We start from the raw sequence: 15,185 nt of genomic DNA on the forward strand, positions 1-15,185 counted from the left end.
AGCTAATCATCATTACGCTACAGAGCAATAATGCCAAAAGGTTATCGATCCAGGTGACACACAAGGATTTTCAAGACACAATGCTTGTTTCTTGTTTATCACGACTGATAAGTACATCACAAATTAAAACTAATTTTAATTTCTCAACATGCCTTTATGGGCTTTGAATACATGTCTCCATATGAATAGTCCAGGCCTCTGACTTACACATCTGTCCTGACCAGTATAACTATACCGAACAGCATGTGACAGTGAGTGGGTAAAAAGAGAAGAAAATTGACATGTTAGAATAGATTCACGATGGCAGCGATCACCATATCCGGATGACCAATCAAATGATCAAATCACAGAAGCCCAAAGAGTTGCAAAAAGAGTTTCTTCCAAAAGAACCACTGTATTAATTCCTCAGCTTGTTGCTCACATAATAACTTTGTCAGTTACTCTGAAGATACCACATGCAGGAGAAAGCTACAATTCTCAATTTCAACTAAATTACTCTACATTGAAATGAAATTGATTTTACAAAAGTAATCAAACCACATCATATATTGATGTATGCAAGTTCATTCTTAATGAAAATCAATCAACATTGCAAAAATTGAATATTAATTCTATCATCTACCTGAACACAGGAACCATTTTTCAAAGTGTTAGAGCATTAAACTGGTTCATTCTGAACCAAACCACCAGTGCTCAACTAAAACAAACACAGATAAACCAGGTTGATTGAACTTTTGAATACGAGTTTCAAAATACATCACGACAAAAGAGAGAACTGGAGGGCAAAGAGAACTCTTGTTGTGGTTGAACTACCACAAGGATTCAAGACCGAGCAGGAATCTGTACCCGATAACTGAATTTTTCCTCATTATGCATTGTCCATAAATACAGTAGATAGTATATTAAAATAGTACTTTCGATAAAACACCAAGTTACAATTAGCATCAGATTAAAGTATAGCAGCATCAATTGTTCACATTTTAAAACAACAAACCAAAATTAAAATCTTGATCTCCATGATAATCAACATTGGCTCAGGTTTCAGCTATCATCAGATTAATTCAAAATTAATATTATTCATGCCAAGATTTTGCGGCACTTGGTAAAATATATATTCATGGCTGAAAATGGAGTCGTAAAATTACATACTGAAAAATAGACCCTTCCCTACCCAAGAAACTATCAAAATGCCTTTTAAACATTGCATCTGCCTCCTCAGGCAGCTCGTTCCAGATAACGTTCCAGGACAGCACCGTGACAGTGGTAGATTTGCTGCTTTACAGCTACAGAGACCGGGGTTTGATCCTGACCACGGGTTCTGTCTATCTGTAGTTTGTACGTTCTCTACGCGGGTTTTCTCCGGGATCTTCGATTTCCTCCCACACAAAGACGCACTGGTTTGCAGATCAATTACCTTGGTATAATTGTAAATTGTTCCTAGTCTGTGTAGGATAGTGTAAGTGTGCAGGGATCGCCGATCGGCATGGGTTCGATGGGCCACAGGGCCTGTTTCCACACTGTATCTCTAAACTACCACCCGTCAAGACTTTAAAAAAAAAAAAAAAATTAATCCCCTTTCATCTTGAGCACATGCCCTCTAGTTCTACTCTAGTTATCCTGCGAAAATAACTTTATGCTCCACAATATTTTAAACCTACAAGGTCATCAACATCTATGCCTCCCGAGATAAACGCAGCCTTCCTGATCTCTCCTTTTAAGTAAAGACCTCCAATCTAGGCAACATCCATGTAGAATCTCTTCTGCGCTCTCCCTATTGCTACCAGACCCTTCATGCATTGTGGTCACCAGAACTGTACACAATACACCAAATGTGACCTAACCAATTCTTTATACTGCTGCAACGTGACATCTTAACTCTTTTTCCCAATGCCTTAATTCTATAAAGGCAAGCAAACAAAATGCCCTCTTCAGTACCCAGAGTCATCACATTCAGGGAGGTACGAACTTGCACTCCAAGGTTGCTCAATACATCAATGTTCCCAAGCTCCAGATTCCACAAGTCCTACCAGAAATTGACTTCCCAGGATACATTTCCTTATAGTTGTCAGATTTAAATTTCACCTGCCAGCACTCTGCCCAACTTTCCAGCTGATCTCTATTCCGCTATATACTTGGACAAACTGCTTTGCTACCTACCATTCCATGATTTATGAATCATCTACAAACTTACCAACCTGATCATCTACATTTGCATCCAAGTCACACAATAAATAACAAGCATCAATCCCTGTGGAACACCACTTGTTACCGATATTCAGAATAAAAACATCGAACACTACCCTCTCTCTCTCTCTCATCACCAAGCCAATTTTGGATCCACTTTACCTCAGTCACCTGTACCTTACCAGGCCTCGAAATTAGCGGTTGCCCGGGTGCCAATGGCAACTTACAGTCCCGCCGGGCAACCTAAAAGCCATGCCATTTTGCCCGGCTTGGCAAGCAATCGGGACACCCGCCCGCCATCAGTGTCCGGATCTCGGCTCCGTTCTCGGCCCTAGCTCTCGGCTCGGGTCTCCGTTCGGCACGGCCGGCCGCCGAGCACATCATCGACGGTGGTTGCGTGCATGTGCGGCCCTGCACATGTGCACTGCCACGGCAACTGGTCGGCGTCAGCCACTATCTCCCTCCCTTTGCATTGTGGGAGCTCTGGCCGCCATTGCTGTCTGGTCGCCGCCTCACCGCGACCACTGAAAAACAACGCAAAATCACACCCTGGAGCTGCAGTAACTCCCTGGAGTAACTCTTGCTTCTTGGTTTCCTGATCCTCCAAAAATATTCAAAATGGAATTTAAATTGGTGGACCCACCATCACCAAACACCAAACTCTGAAAAATAACAGCCTATTGTATTTTATCTGTTTATTTATTGTGTATATATATATATGGTCTATGGTATATAGACACACTGATCTTTTATCTCCTGTTCTGTATTATGTTTACATATTCTGTTAGGCTGCAGCAAGCAAGAATTTCATTGCCCTATCTGGGACACATGACAATAACACTAAAACTCTTGACTTGGACTTAATCAAAAAAGGGTTATTGAGGGGAAAAAAAAAGCTACCTTAAATTTAGTTGCGTCTGGTTGGTACCTATGGTAGAGTGAAGATTATTCCATGCTTTAATTGTGCGGGGAAACTCCATGGAGTAGCCAGCAACTCTGGATAGAAAAAAAAATTGGGTGGCGTTTCGGGTAGAAACCATTCTTTACATTTCCTCTGGTTTTAGTGTTTTTAGTTTAATTTAAAGATACAGCGTGGAAACAGGCCCTTCGGCCCACCGAGTCCACACCGACCATCGATCACCCGTACTCTAGTTCTATCCCACACATCTGCGACGTAAGTCAAGAATGTTTTATTCTCTCACGTCCCAGTTAGAACAATGAAATCCTTACTTGCAGCAGCACAACAGAATATGTAAACATAGTACTCAGTAAACAATGTTATAAACGAGAAAACAAAACTCCATACAGACAGCACCCATTTTCAGGATCAATTCCAGGTCTCTGGCAATTTTAGGCAGCAATGTTATGGCCAATGTACTGCCCCAATAGCTTTTAACTGAATTAAAACATACACTAGTTGTAAAGGGGAACATAGCGTCACTTAAGAGATTTAAGACTGAAAATGGAGTTTCTTTTTTTTTAGTAACCAAAGTTATCAACGTATAATTTTTTGTATGTTAGAAAATAAAATAGTGGCACAGCTGGTGGACTCACATGCCAGAGATCTGTGTTCGATCCTGTTATCGGGCACTGTCTGTGTTGAATTTGCACATTCTCCCTGCAAGCGTGTGGGTTTCCTCCCACATCCCAAAGACGCATTGGCTTTGTAGGTTAACTTGTCTCTGTAAAATTGCCCCTAATGTGCAGGGAGCGGGTGAGGAATGTGGGATAACAGAACTTGTGTGAATGGGTAGACAAAAATGTTGGAGAAACTCAGCAGGTGAGGCAGCATCTGCGGAGCGAAGGAAATAGGCGATGTTTCGGGTCGAGACCTTTCTTCAGACTGATGTCGGGAGGGGTGGGGGGGCGGGAAAAAGAAAGGAAGAGGCGGAGACAGTAGGCTTTGGGAGAGCTGGGAATGGGAGGGGAAGGAGGGAGAAAGGGAAAAGCCAATATTCATACGGCTGGGGTGTAAACTACCCAACCAAAATATGAGGTGCTGTTCCTCCAATTTGCGGTGGGCCTCACTCTGGCCATGGAGGAGGCCCAGGACAGAAAGGGCGGATTTGGAATGGGAGGGGGAGTTGAAGTGCTGAACCACTGGGAGATCAGGTTGGTTATTGCGAACTGAGTGGAGGTGTTGTGTGAAGTGATCGCCAAGCCGGCGCTTGGTCTCACCGAGGTTGATCATATGCTGAATAACCAAATTTTTGTTTGGAAGTAGAAACAGATAACAGAAATTGCAGTCATTGCAATGTGTAAAAAGAGATGAGATATTGTATTATAATGTTGCTGCATGTCATTGTGGTATATATCATGTCTTTATTGGTGAATATGTTTAGTTTGTGACTTTATTTGAAGCAGAATAATATGTGAATGCTTCATTGACCATAATTCTGACTGGTAACTATGCGCTTCGTCCGAGCACGTTATCGCACGCGTCATGCAAGCCGTCCTGAATGACCACCTAAACTGTGATTTGGCAACCTAAAAAGCTGCCGAGGTTGCCCAACTGGCAACAGGGAAAAAAAGTTAAGCGAGAGCCCTGCTTACCCTCTGGACCAGTCTATTATGCACAATATTGTCAAAAAGCCTTAATGCAATCGATGAAAACTGCTCTGCCTTCATCAATTATCATATTAATCTACTAAACTCAGATTTATGAGATATTTATTATATCCTTTGCCTGTCCAAATGAACATAAATCCTTTCCATCAGAATCTTCTCCAGCAACCTCCTTACCACGGATGCAAGGCTCACCAGCCTGCCTTTCCAGGCTTGTCCCTTTTGCCCTTTTTGAATAGGGGAACAAACTGTGGTTCTGAAATTTTCACCCAATGCATACGCTACACTTGGTGTAGGTGCGAGACCCATGACAAACAGAATTAGAGTACTGAAGGTGTCAGGCTTCAGTAAAACCTACGAGTAGATAGCATCTCCAAGAACATCTGTAAATATGCAAAACCTAGGACAACATTACACCCTTGACACGACTCTAGGGATATGCAAATCTGAGAAAATAAATATCAGATGTATGAGTGACAATGTACTGTTCAATTACAGTGCAAATTTCCAACTGCAACATCTAGTCGTAGTATACCGACATGGAAAGTGGGCACTCAGCCAAAGGGATGACAAATAACAAGTCAACAGGCTCTCTGAAACCACGGAGCAAGCAACCTAGTGTATCATGTCTAAATCCGGTTTAGTGGAGTCGCACACATTAGGAAATAGGTTTATGCTTTAATGTTGTAAAAACAATGCATGAACGATTCTAGAAAATAAAGGAAACAGCTGGAATGAGAGCATGTGCACAAATATAGCATAGATGGCACTAGGGTCAAGCTTCCTCACGGATTAAGCAAGCTTAATGTTTCCTCATGCCTAATGAATACTTTATGAAGATTAATTAATTCAATTTTGCAAGAAATTACAGGACCAAAATGCAAGCAATCCATCATCAAGAATATATATCTTACTAAACAGAATGAATACAACCCCAGTTCTCAGTAATAGCACAAAATGAAGCACCTCCAAAACTAAAGTAAACCATTGCCCAAGAAGGTTATTTTTTAAAGCTTATCTACAAATTGGACCTGCAATGCAAACTGAACCTTAGTCAACTTATGCCAACAGCTAAACAGATAGAGATAAAGCAGACAGATCCTAAAAAATATTCGATAGATTCACAATATTACACTGAATCAACAATGCCAAAAAATGATCAAAGTTGTGGCTTGGTAGGATTAATTTCAATTATTTCCTTCTTTGGAGGACATCAAGGAATATTAAGAAAATGGGGGGGCAGATATCTTCTCCCAACCAGAGAACCTCAGGATGAAATTTCTTGTATGGGTGCAATCATTTTTTAAACTGATTCAATACCAATTCGATATTTAAAAACTGCTTCAGTTGATTTTGATATACACAGCACTGCTCATGACCAGCAGTCAATTAAAGTCACACCAGTGTGCCCTGCTTTGTTATAATTAATGTAAAAGTGGGACTATTACAACACTTCGAGAAACCACAGGATTAGACTTTAAATGACTGTTACCTACTACAGGTGTAAATTATTAATATTATTTTGACCATGATGGGATCATTCAAGTGAGAATAATGGTCAACTATATGTTGTAATTATTTTAAGTACGATTTTGTTGGAAAAAAAAAATTAAGATACAAAATAGATATTGATAGAGGGTTTGTGTAGAATTGGAAGAAGTTGTGAAACCAGAAAGGTGATGATCGCAGCAACTTTCCAAATTTATTAGAGCAAGCGAAAACAATGATAGATTCAACATTAAAGCTATTATTATAGCTGCAAAAAGATTCTATTTCCTCACATATATTAATAAAAGGTGGCTACGTTTGTCCACATTACCAGAACCCAAAGCATCTGCTCGGTATTTACAAAAGATGCAAATTGAAAATTCTATTCTTTGAATTTCAGTCAGGGTTAGAGATCTTCAATGTAGTGTGACACAAAATGCAGAAGTAACTCAGCGGCTAAAGTAGCATCTATGGAGAAAAGGAATGGGCGACGTTTCGGGTCGAGACCCTTCTTCAGACTGATGTCAGGGGAGGGGGCAGGACAAGGATAGAACGTAGGCGGAGAAAGTAAGACAAGAACTGGGAAGGGGAAGGAGAGAGAAAGCAAGGGCTATCTGAAGTTAGACAATATAATGTTCGTACTGCTGGAGTGTAAACTACCCAAGCGAAATATGAGGTGCTCTTCCTCCAATTTGCATTGGGCCTCACTTTGACAATGGAGGAGGCCCAGGACAGAATGGTCAGATTGGGAATGGTGGGAGAGTTGAAGTGCTGGGCCACCGGAGATCAGATAGGTTAAGACGGACTGAGCGGAGGTGTTCAGCAAAACGATCGCCAAGCCTGCGCTTGGTCTCGCCGATGTAGAGAAATTGACACCTGGAACAGCAGATATAGTAGATGAGGCTGGAGGAGGTGCAAGTGAACCTCTGCCTCACCTAGAAAGACTGTTTAGGTATTGATATGTATTCTATATTGTCAATATGAAATGTTTTAAAAATTAAGATTAATGAGTGGCATAGTGATAATTATTGCCTTTTAGTGTCAGCAGTCCAAATGTGAACCTGACCTCCAGATTAACTGCCTGGAGTTTGCAGATTCACTGACTGAAGATTTTTTTTTTTCAGGTTCTCCAGTTTCTTCCCACATTTCAAACACATATGAATTAATAGGTTACATCACTTCCAATTTCCAGATGGATGGTAGAATCTAGATGGGAGTTGATGGAAATATCGAGAGAATTTGACACAGAAAATTGTGAGAGCTGACAGGATTTGATGGGCCTCTATCTTAAGGAAATATGGAAGATAAATGAAACTATTTATTATCCTCTTGGATTTAAACAGAAAAGTTGTGTTTTTAAATTAATTTCCACTCAGCCAACCATATATAAAATGGTTAATCTTAAATTGACACTTATCTATTAGATATCCAATATTTTCCCCATTTCCGCAAAGCCATTTATCTTCAATTCAACACCCTCAAACCATTTACTAAATTCAAAGACTAACTGTCCTAATTCTGTTGACCATAGAGATACTTTAACCATGTCTCAGCTCAAGTTGTTATTTTACACGAAAGGTAACGATGCAACGATAATTAAAATTCAAGTGACAAGTAAAACTAAACTCTCTCATGCATGGTATTGTAAACCCCCAAACAACATCTCTGAAAAAATGACAACTTAATTTCAGCTTGACAAAATTTCAACACAATATGAACAAGAATTACATCATGGCTGGAATGAATGAAGGGCAAGTAAAATAAAGTCTGAGGGACTTTCTCTGTTCATGAAGTAAGCTTCTTTCGAAAAACCAATGAATTGAATTTTGTTCAGTAATTGTTTACACAGTGGTCCACTGCTATACATGTAAGACTAATGATACAATCAGAAATACATTGGAACTTGCTCATTCCGCCAGCCAATAATCAATACTGACAATATTGCTATTAAAGTGAAATTGACCTTTACTAAACCCCTACTGTGCCAAAGAAGATACACAAGTACAGGTGCCATGCAAATTCTAAATACCAAGCAACATCAGGAGCACATCATGTAAACTCTCAAATTAGTTTTAGGATAAGGGTCATTTTCTAATAACAGAACAGTACTTTCAAAAGTTATTTCGTAATAATTTTAATTTAAATCTTTTTATTTGAATTTTGAATTTAACAGCAATTTGCATACATACAATGATAACAGACAGTGATAGTCAGGACATAATTGTACAACAGTATGTAAACGACCCTCAAAACCCTTACCCACCCTCGCCACCCGGGGACAAACAACACTCACATACGTACACATCCACACAAATACGATAAGATAAACAAAATGGAAAAAAAAGTGTGGGGAGGAAGGAGGGGTTGAGGGGATAGCAGCTGCAATAAGACAGAGCAGTGATAGAGGGCACTCAGTCCTCTTCCGAGTCCAGAAACAAGTTAAGAGAGTTAACAAGTTCCAGGAAAGGGTTCCATGTATCTAGGAATGTCTTGGTAGAGCCTTTGAGAGAGAGAACCTAAGTTTTTCAAGCTTTAAGTTGTAGAGCACCTCCTTGATCCAGCGGGCATGTGTTATTTCGTAATAATTAATGAGAGAATCCAGCTCATCCCAGAATCTCACCACCTAAACATTTTAAGTTTAAAAGTTGTTGGCAATGATGAATTTCCGTTTTAACCTGAAAAGCTATCACCAGTTTGAACTGGTACCCAAATGACCTGATGGGTCCCGATCAAAACGATACCTCCATGCCCTCCAGAAATGCTCACAAAGTGCTGGAGTAACTCAGCGGGTGATGCAGCATCGCTGGAGAAAAGGAATATGTTATGTTTTGTGTCGATACCCTTCTTCAGACTGAGGAACTAAGCCAAGTCATGAACTCCTTGCACCCCTAAACACTTGAACTCCCCTTATTCCCACTGACCTTTCTGTCATGGACCTCCTCCATTGTCAGAGTGAGGCCACACACAAATTGGAGGAACAGCACCTCATATTTAACTTGGGCAACTTACAACCCAGACTGGGAAATCTTGAGTGGGTTTAACTTCAGTGACGTTTGTTAATTAATGATGAGCCATATTTGGCTTGGAAAATTATAAATGTGAAAACTCATTCTTTTAGAATGAAATTTGAATTGGAATTATTTTAAGTTAAAATAATTTTACGCATTCCTTTATATTTCCCCAAATGTTATCTTTATTTTGCTTTCTGTATGTAAATTTATTTTTCCAACATTGAACTTTCTGGTTCAGACGTTGCATAAATCTAACAGTTCCTCAGACGGATTAGTTGAAGAACCTTGCTGTTTCTTGGTCTGTTCCAAAGATGTGCACTACAACTGGCTGGATTAAAGAAAGCCTGGACGGTTTACAAACCCTTTCCTTTTGTGGCCGACTTCAATATCTATACCTTTACGCCGCAGTTTGTAGCGTGCATCTAATACACAAAATTATCAGGTGACTGACAACATCCACAGGCCTGAAGATCGGCTACTTAAAACAATTTGCAGAGCTATTCAGAGTTCCCACCAAGAATGCATGAATGGATTCCAATGCACTTGAACTACATGCATTTATTCCATACTTTATTTTGAGTATTAGTTGACTCAGGAGATAGTAGGAATAAATAGGTATTTTTCTGTTATGAGGCTGTGACTAATGGGCTGCCACAGGATCAGTAGTTGCCCCAGCTGTTCAATATCAATATTTGTGATCTGGTTGAGAGATCAAAATGAAACTTCTCCAAGTATGCAGGCAATAAAAGCTGAGAAGAGTAGAGGGGGAAGGGAATGCGAGCTGCGGGGAGGATCTAAGGAGTCTCCAATGTGATTTAGAGAAGTTGGTTGAGTGGACAAATGCATGCCATATGAAGCACTAACATCAGGAAGAACCAAAGTGCATAACCCCACATTTATTCACTTTACGCCTTACAGGGAAATTGTAAAAGGGCGAGCACTATGAGACGAATGGCCTTGTTTGCCAGGCACTTCAAGCAAGAGATCAACGAGAGCAGTTAGAAAGACTGTTGGCATTTGGGCTTCATTGCAAGAGGTTGAGTATATGGGAAGGGAGTCTTGCTGCAGCTGTGCAAGCCTTGGTGAGATTCCATCTGGTTCTGTGCACAGATATGGTCATCTTTTCAGAGCAAAAATGATCTTGCCATGAGGAGGGATTGCCACAAAGGTTTACCAGATTTATTCCTGGATTGACATATACAGTATATCTTTATTGTAATTTTCCTGAGTACTCACATACCCAGAGGAAACAAAAAAACGTTGCTCAACCAGTATCCATTCAGTGTGCAGTAAAAAATAAATTGAAATAAAAATACATATATCATGAACAAATTAAACACTCTACTCTCTACTAAACATCAACAGGCGTTCCGATCGGCAGCGGCACGACAGTGGTTCTGCTGCAGTGTGTCCAGGTTGGTGGTTGGTGCGTGATACTTTGGCAGGGGGCAAAGTCCGTTTATCAGTCTTATAGCCTGCGGGAAGAAGCTGAGGAGCATCCTGCTGGTTTTGCAGCTGATGCTCCTGTACCTCTTCCCAGATGGCAGGATGGAGAATATGTGATGCGATGGGTGGTAGGGGTCTTTGATGATGGAGATGGCTCTGCTGATACGTCTCTTCCTGTATATGTCCAGCAGGAAAGGGAGTGGAGCACCAATAATCCTGCTGGCGGTCTTCACAATCCTGTCTAGTTGGTGCCGTTCGTACGCCTTGCAGCTCCCGAACCAGGAAGTGATGCCGTAGGTTAATGTGCTCTCGATTGTCCCCCTATAAAAAGTTCGTAGGTGTGTAGTGGGGAGACCTGCTTTCCGTAGTCTTCGGAGAGGGTGTAGTCGCTGCTGGGCTCTCATGACTAGTGCTGTGGTGTTGGTCGTGGACGTCAGGTCATCTGACAGGTGCAGTCCTAGGAACTTCACGCTGCTGACCCTTTCCACATCAGCTCCATCGATGTGCAGAGGTGTATGGTGTTGTTTTCCCGCCCTCCTGAAGTCAACCACCATCTCCTTAGTTTTTTCCACGTTGAGAATGAGGTTGTGGGATTTGCACCATCCTGTACGCCGACTCATCATTGTCACTGATGAGACCCACCACTGTTGTGTCATCAGCGAACTTGTTGATGAAGTTGTTGTTGAGTCCAGCAGTACAGTCGTGTGTATGCAGACTAAACAGCAGGGGGCTTAGGACACAGCCTTGGGGCGAGCCAGTGCTCACGGCTATGGTTTTTGATGTCCTACTGCCCACCCTGACATACACTGAAAATGAGTCATTTAGGCCTCCATTCAGTGGAGTACAAGGTCTCTAAAATTCTACTAATCAGATAAGAGTAACAGTTACAGAATCTAGAACCAGGGATCTAAACCTCAGGATACAGGATATACTTTAGAACAAAGATAAGAAGAAATTTATTCACCGAGGATAATGAATCCGTGGAATACTCTACCGCAGAAAGCAGTTGAGGCAATGTCAATAAATATATTCAGGAAGGAACTATTTTTCTTAATGCTGAGAAAATCAAGTGGTGTGGAAAGGTGCTGAAAATAGAGTACTAAAGTTGGTGATCAGCTCTGATCTTGCTGAAGTGGAACAGACCCAAAATGGCCACATGGCCTACTTCTGCTCCTATTTTTGTGTCTTTATTTTTATTTACATGGAAGCTGAAGGAGAGGTTAAGATTTCAAAATGAAATGCTTACTTCTGTGAAATACTATTGTTTGAATTGTCAGCACTATTTAAATATATATACAGAACACAATTGCCAATTACCAGTTGTCAGGGCTGCCAACTCTCACGCATTTGACGAAACTCTCACGCTCATGATAGAAGTTCTCACGCTCGTGATTTTAAATTTTATATATCTATATATATATATATATATATAGCCACACTCACAAATGAGAATAGTTTTCTGTCGGTGGGTTCCCTGTTAAGCCCATTGCACACTATTTAAAATGGCAATGTAGACAAAAATGCTGGAAAAACTCAGCGGGTGAGGCAGCATCTATGTCTGAGCTTGACCCTTCTTCACACTCAAGCATTTCTCCAGCATTTTTGTCTACCGCTCTATAGATGCTGCCTCACCCGCATTCACAATCCCGTGCAGACGGTATAATAGGCGAGATGCAGCGGTAGTCCCAGCACTGTGTGTGTGTGAGTGTGTAAGTGATTCCCTCCCCCCCCCCCCCCCCCCCCCCCCCCCCCAAGGCACCGCTCACACCTCCCACCCTCACCTCCAGTGGCTCTGTATCCGGCGGCCGCTCTGTCCTCACCACATGGAGTTTTAACCCCGGCCCGGAGCCAGGAGCGGACCGGGTGAGTGGGGGCGTCGGTGCAGTCTCCAGAGCCGCGGGGATGAATCCTGGGCTATAACTCCGCTCTGATGCCTTCCCCGGACCCCCGGGTCAGTGACCCCTCACCTCCACCGGACCCCAGCTGGACTCTGAGCACCTGGGCCGGCCCGCATTCCCTGGGAGGAGGAGAGAGAGGGAAATGCTCTCCGGACATCGCCAAGTCTCCGCTCACACCAGGTGTTGTCGCCGCTTCACTGACACACACTATCACACACAACCTTACACAAACAGTTTAAAAGGATATGGGCCAAATGCAGATAAACGGGACTAGTTTAAATGGGGCATCTTGATCTGCATGGACAAGTTGGTATGAAGGGCCTGGTTCCATGCTGTAAGACTATGTCACACTGTAGAAACAGTACAATCGCTCTGGAGAGGATCCAGCAGCAATTTATGAACATATTGGCAAGGCTGGAAGTTTTTTTTCCACTTTGAAGAAAGATTTGATAACTGGGATTGTATTCTCTGCAGCAATGGAGGTGAAGAAAATACTTAGTCGAGGTGATTATGAGAATGGGACCCGTTTCGCTTAACAAAGAGTGCAAGAAGGAACTGCAGATGGTGGTTTAAACTGAAGATAGACATTAAAAGCTGGAAAAACTCAGCAGGACAGGCAGCATCTCTGGAGAAAAAGAATAGGTGATGTTTCGGGTTGAGACCTTCAGACTGAAGAGGTTGAAAACCAGCCATAAAATACAATGACTGGAGATGTGTGTTATCCAACTAAGGGCAGAAATCAGAATCATGTGTTCATCTTTATTGACGTGACACCAAAATAAATATATTACAGAAAAAATAATTTAATGTGATGGCACGGTGGCACAGCAGTAGAGTTGCTGTCTTGCAGCACCACAGACCCAGATTTGATCCTGACTACGGGTGCTGTCTGTACAGTATTTGTACATTCTCCTTATGACCACATGGTTTTCCCTGGATATTCCAGTTTCTCCCACATCCAAAAGAAGTGCAGGTTTGTAGGTTAATTGGCTTCTGTAAATTGTCCCTGCCGTGTAGGATACAACTGGTGTAAGGTAGATTGCTGGTCGGTGTGGACTTGGTGGGCCGAAGGGCCCGTTTCATATATATGTTTTACATATGTCTTAATTTCATTGAACCATATACGGTTGAATGTGACATTATTTTCGTCTTGTTTCTATAGTCAAAGGGCAAGGTTGATTGATTTATTTGTGCAGAACAGTGATGGAAGTCTGACTCCTCTTGCCTGGTTTCTATGTTTTTGTTTCTCTCTGTGCATAACAGCATGAATTATAATCTGATTTCCATACAAGAATATACTAAGGCCATTCGTGTGCTGCACCTGTTGATCAGAGCCTGGCTCTACTGTTGAATGTAATTAGGAATGTAATTTAGTCTAACCTTATTCATACCTAATCCAATTTGAAGCATAAAATGTTGCATTCAAGTGTAAATTTAAAAGCTCGCTACAGTATGCACAATTTCAAGCTGAAAAATACAAAAGAGGGCGGACATCTCCCCCCCCCCCCCCCTCGGTTGCTACGCTCCCTTGCAATTTCTCACTCTCAACTCTCATCTAATGTTGACAGCTCTGCAGTTGGACTGCAACCATTAACTGCAACTGCCCATTCAAACCATGCCAAAAGACTTCAGTTAAAATTTCACGCTGTACTTCTGTCAAAAGTACCATATCGTGTAAATCAAGTGGCTTAATAAAACATACAACAAAAACAATCGTTGTCTCACTGACTCTTTTGACTGTAAGTAAACATCAAAAATATTTGAAATAGATTTTGTAACAAAAAGGACGAAAATATTAAAGGAGGCAATTTCAACATTAACAAAATTTTATTGTGAATTTTAATCATGCTATTTGTCAAGCTGAAATAGGTCAATGCTCTAGTTATCACCTGCTCACCATTAAAATTCAGGTTACAAAAGCAATTTTCATAGCTTAACATTTTTCCTCAAAGGCAAATTATGCAAGGTCAAACATACTATATTAGAAACATATAAATTAGGTGCAGGAGTAGGCCATTCGGCCCTTCGAGCCTACACCGCCATTCAATATGATCATGGCTGATCATCCAACTCAGTATCCCGTACCTGCCTTCTCTCCATACCCTCTGATCCCCTTAGCCACAAGGGCCACATCTAACTCCCTCTTAAATATAGCCAATGAACTGGCCTCGACTACCCTCTGCGGCAGAGAGTTCCAGAGATTCACCACTCTCTGTGTGAAAAAAGATCTTCTCTAAAAATGAAGTACTCTTGTGTTTGTCCAAACATTCACTGGCGATCATAGTTCAATTGATTCATTAGGTCTAACTTTTGATATTTTAAAAAAAATACATAGTCACTTCCGAACGGGAATAGGTCACCGATTAAACAATCCACAACTCATTTAACTCAATTCTTGACAAGTAGTGGTGTCACCACCAGATACATATTTCAGAATTTTCTAAATATTGTATGGACCTAGTTGCTAATGGGTGGAAAGGAAACTAGTGCTACCAGCAGGGATAGATAAGCAACATATTCAAGGCAACATGAACAAAATTCCACAGATAAATTTTAAAACATTTTATTCGTAAAAAAATGGTTTCCTATAAAA

At 41.3% G+C, this 15,185-nt stretch overlaps 1 protein-coding gene across 6 annotated transcripts in view; it reads right to left on the reverse strand.

Annotated features, from left to right (window-relative positions):
* Positions 1 to 15,185, reverse strand: part of LOC129707800 (tyrosine-protein phosphatase non-receptor type 12-like) — a 93,631-nt gene that overhangs the window by 61,752 nt on the left and 16,694 nt on the right. The gene's annotated exons all lie outside the window — the stretch shown is intronic.

The sequence above is a fragment of the Leucoraja erinacea genome, chromosome 22 (genome assembly GCF_028641065.1).
Source record: "Leucoraja erinacea ecotype New England chromosome 22, Leri_hhj_1, whole genome shotgun sequence".
Lineage (NCBI taxonomy): Eukaryota > Metazoa > Chordata > Chondrichthyes > Rajiformes > Rajidae > Leucoraja > Leucoraja erinaceus.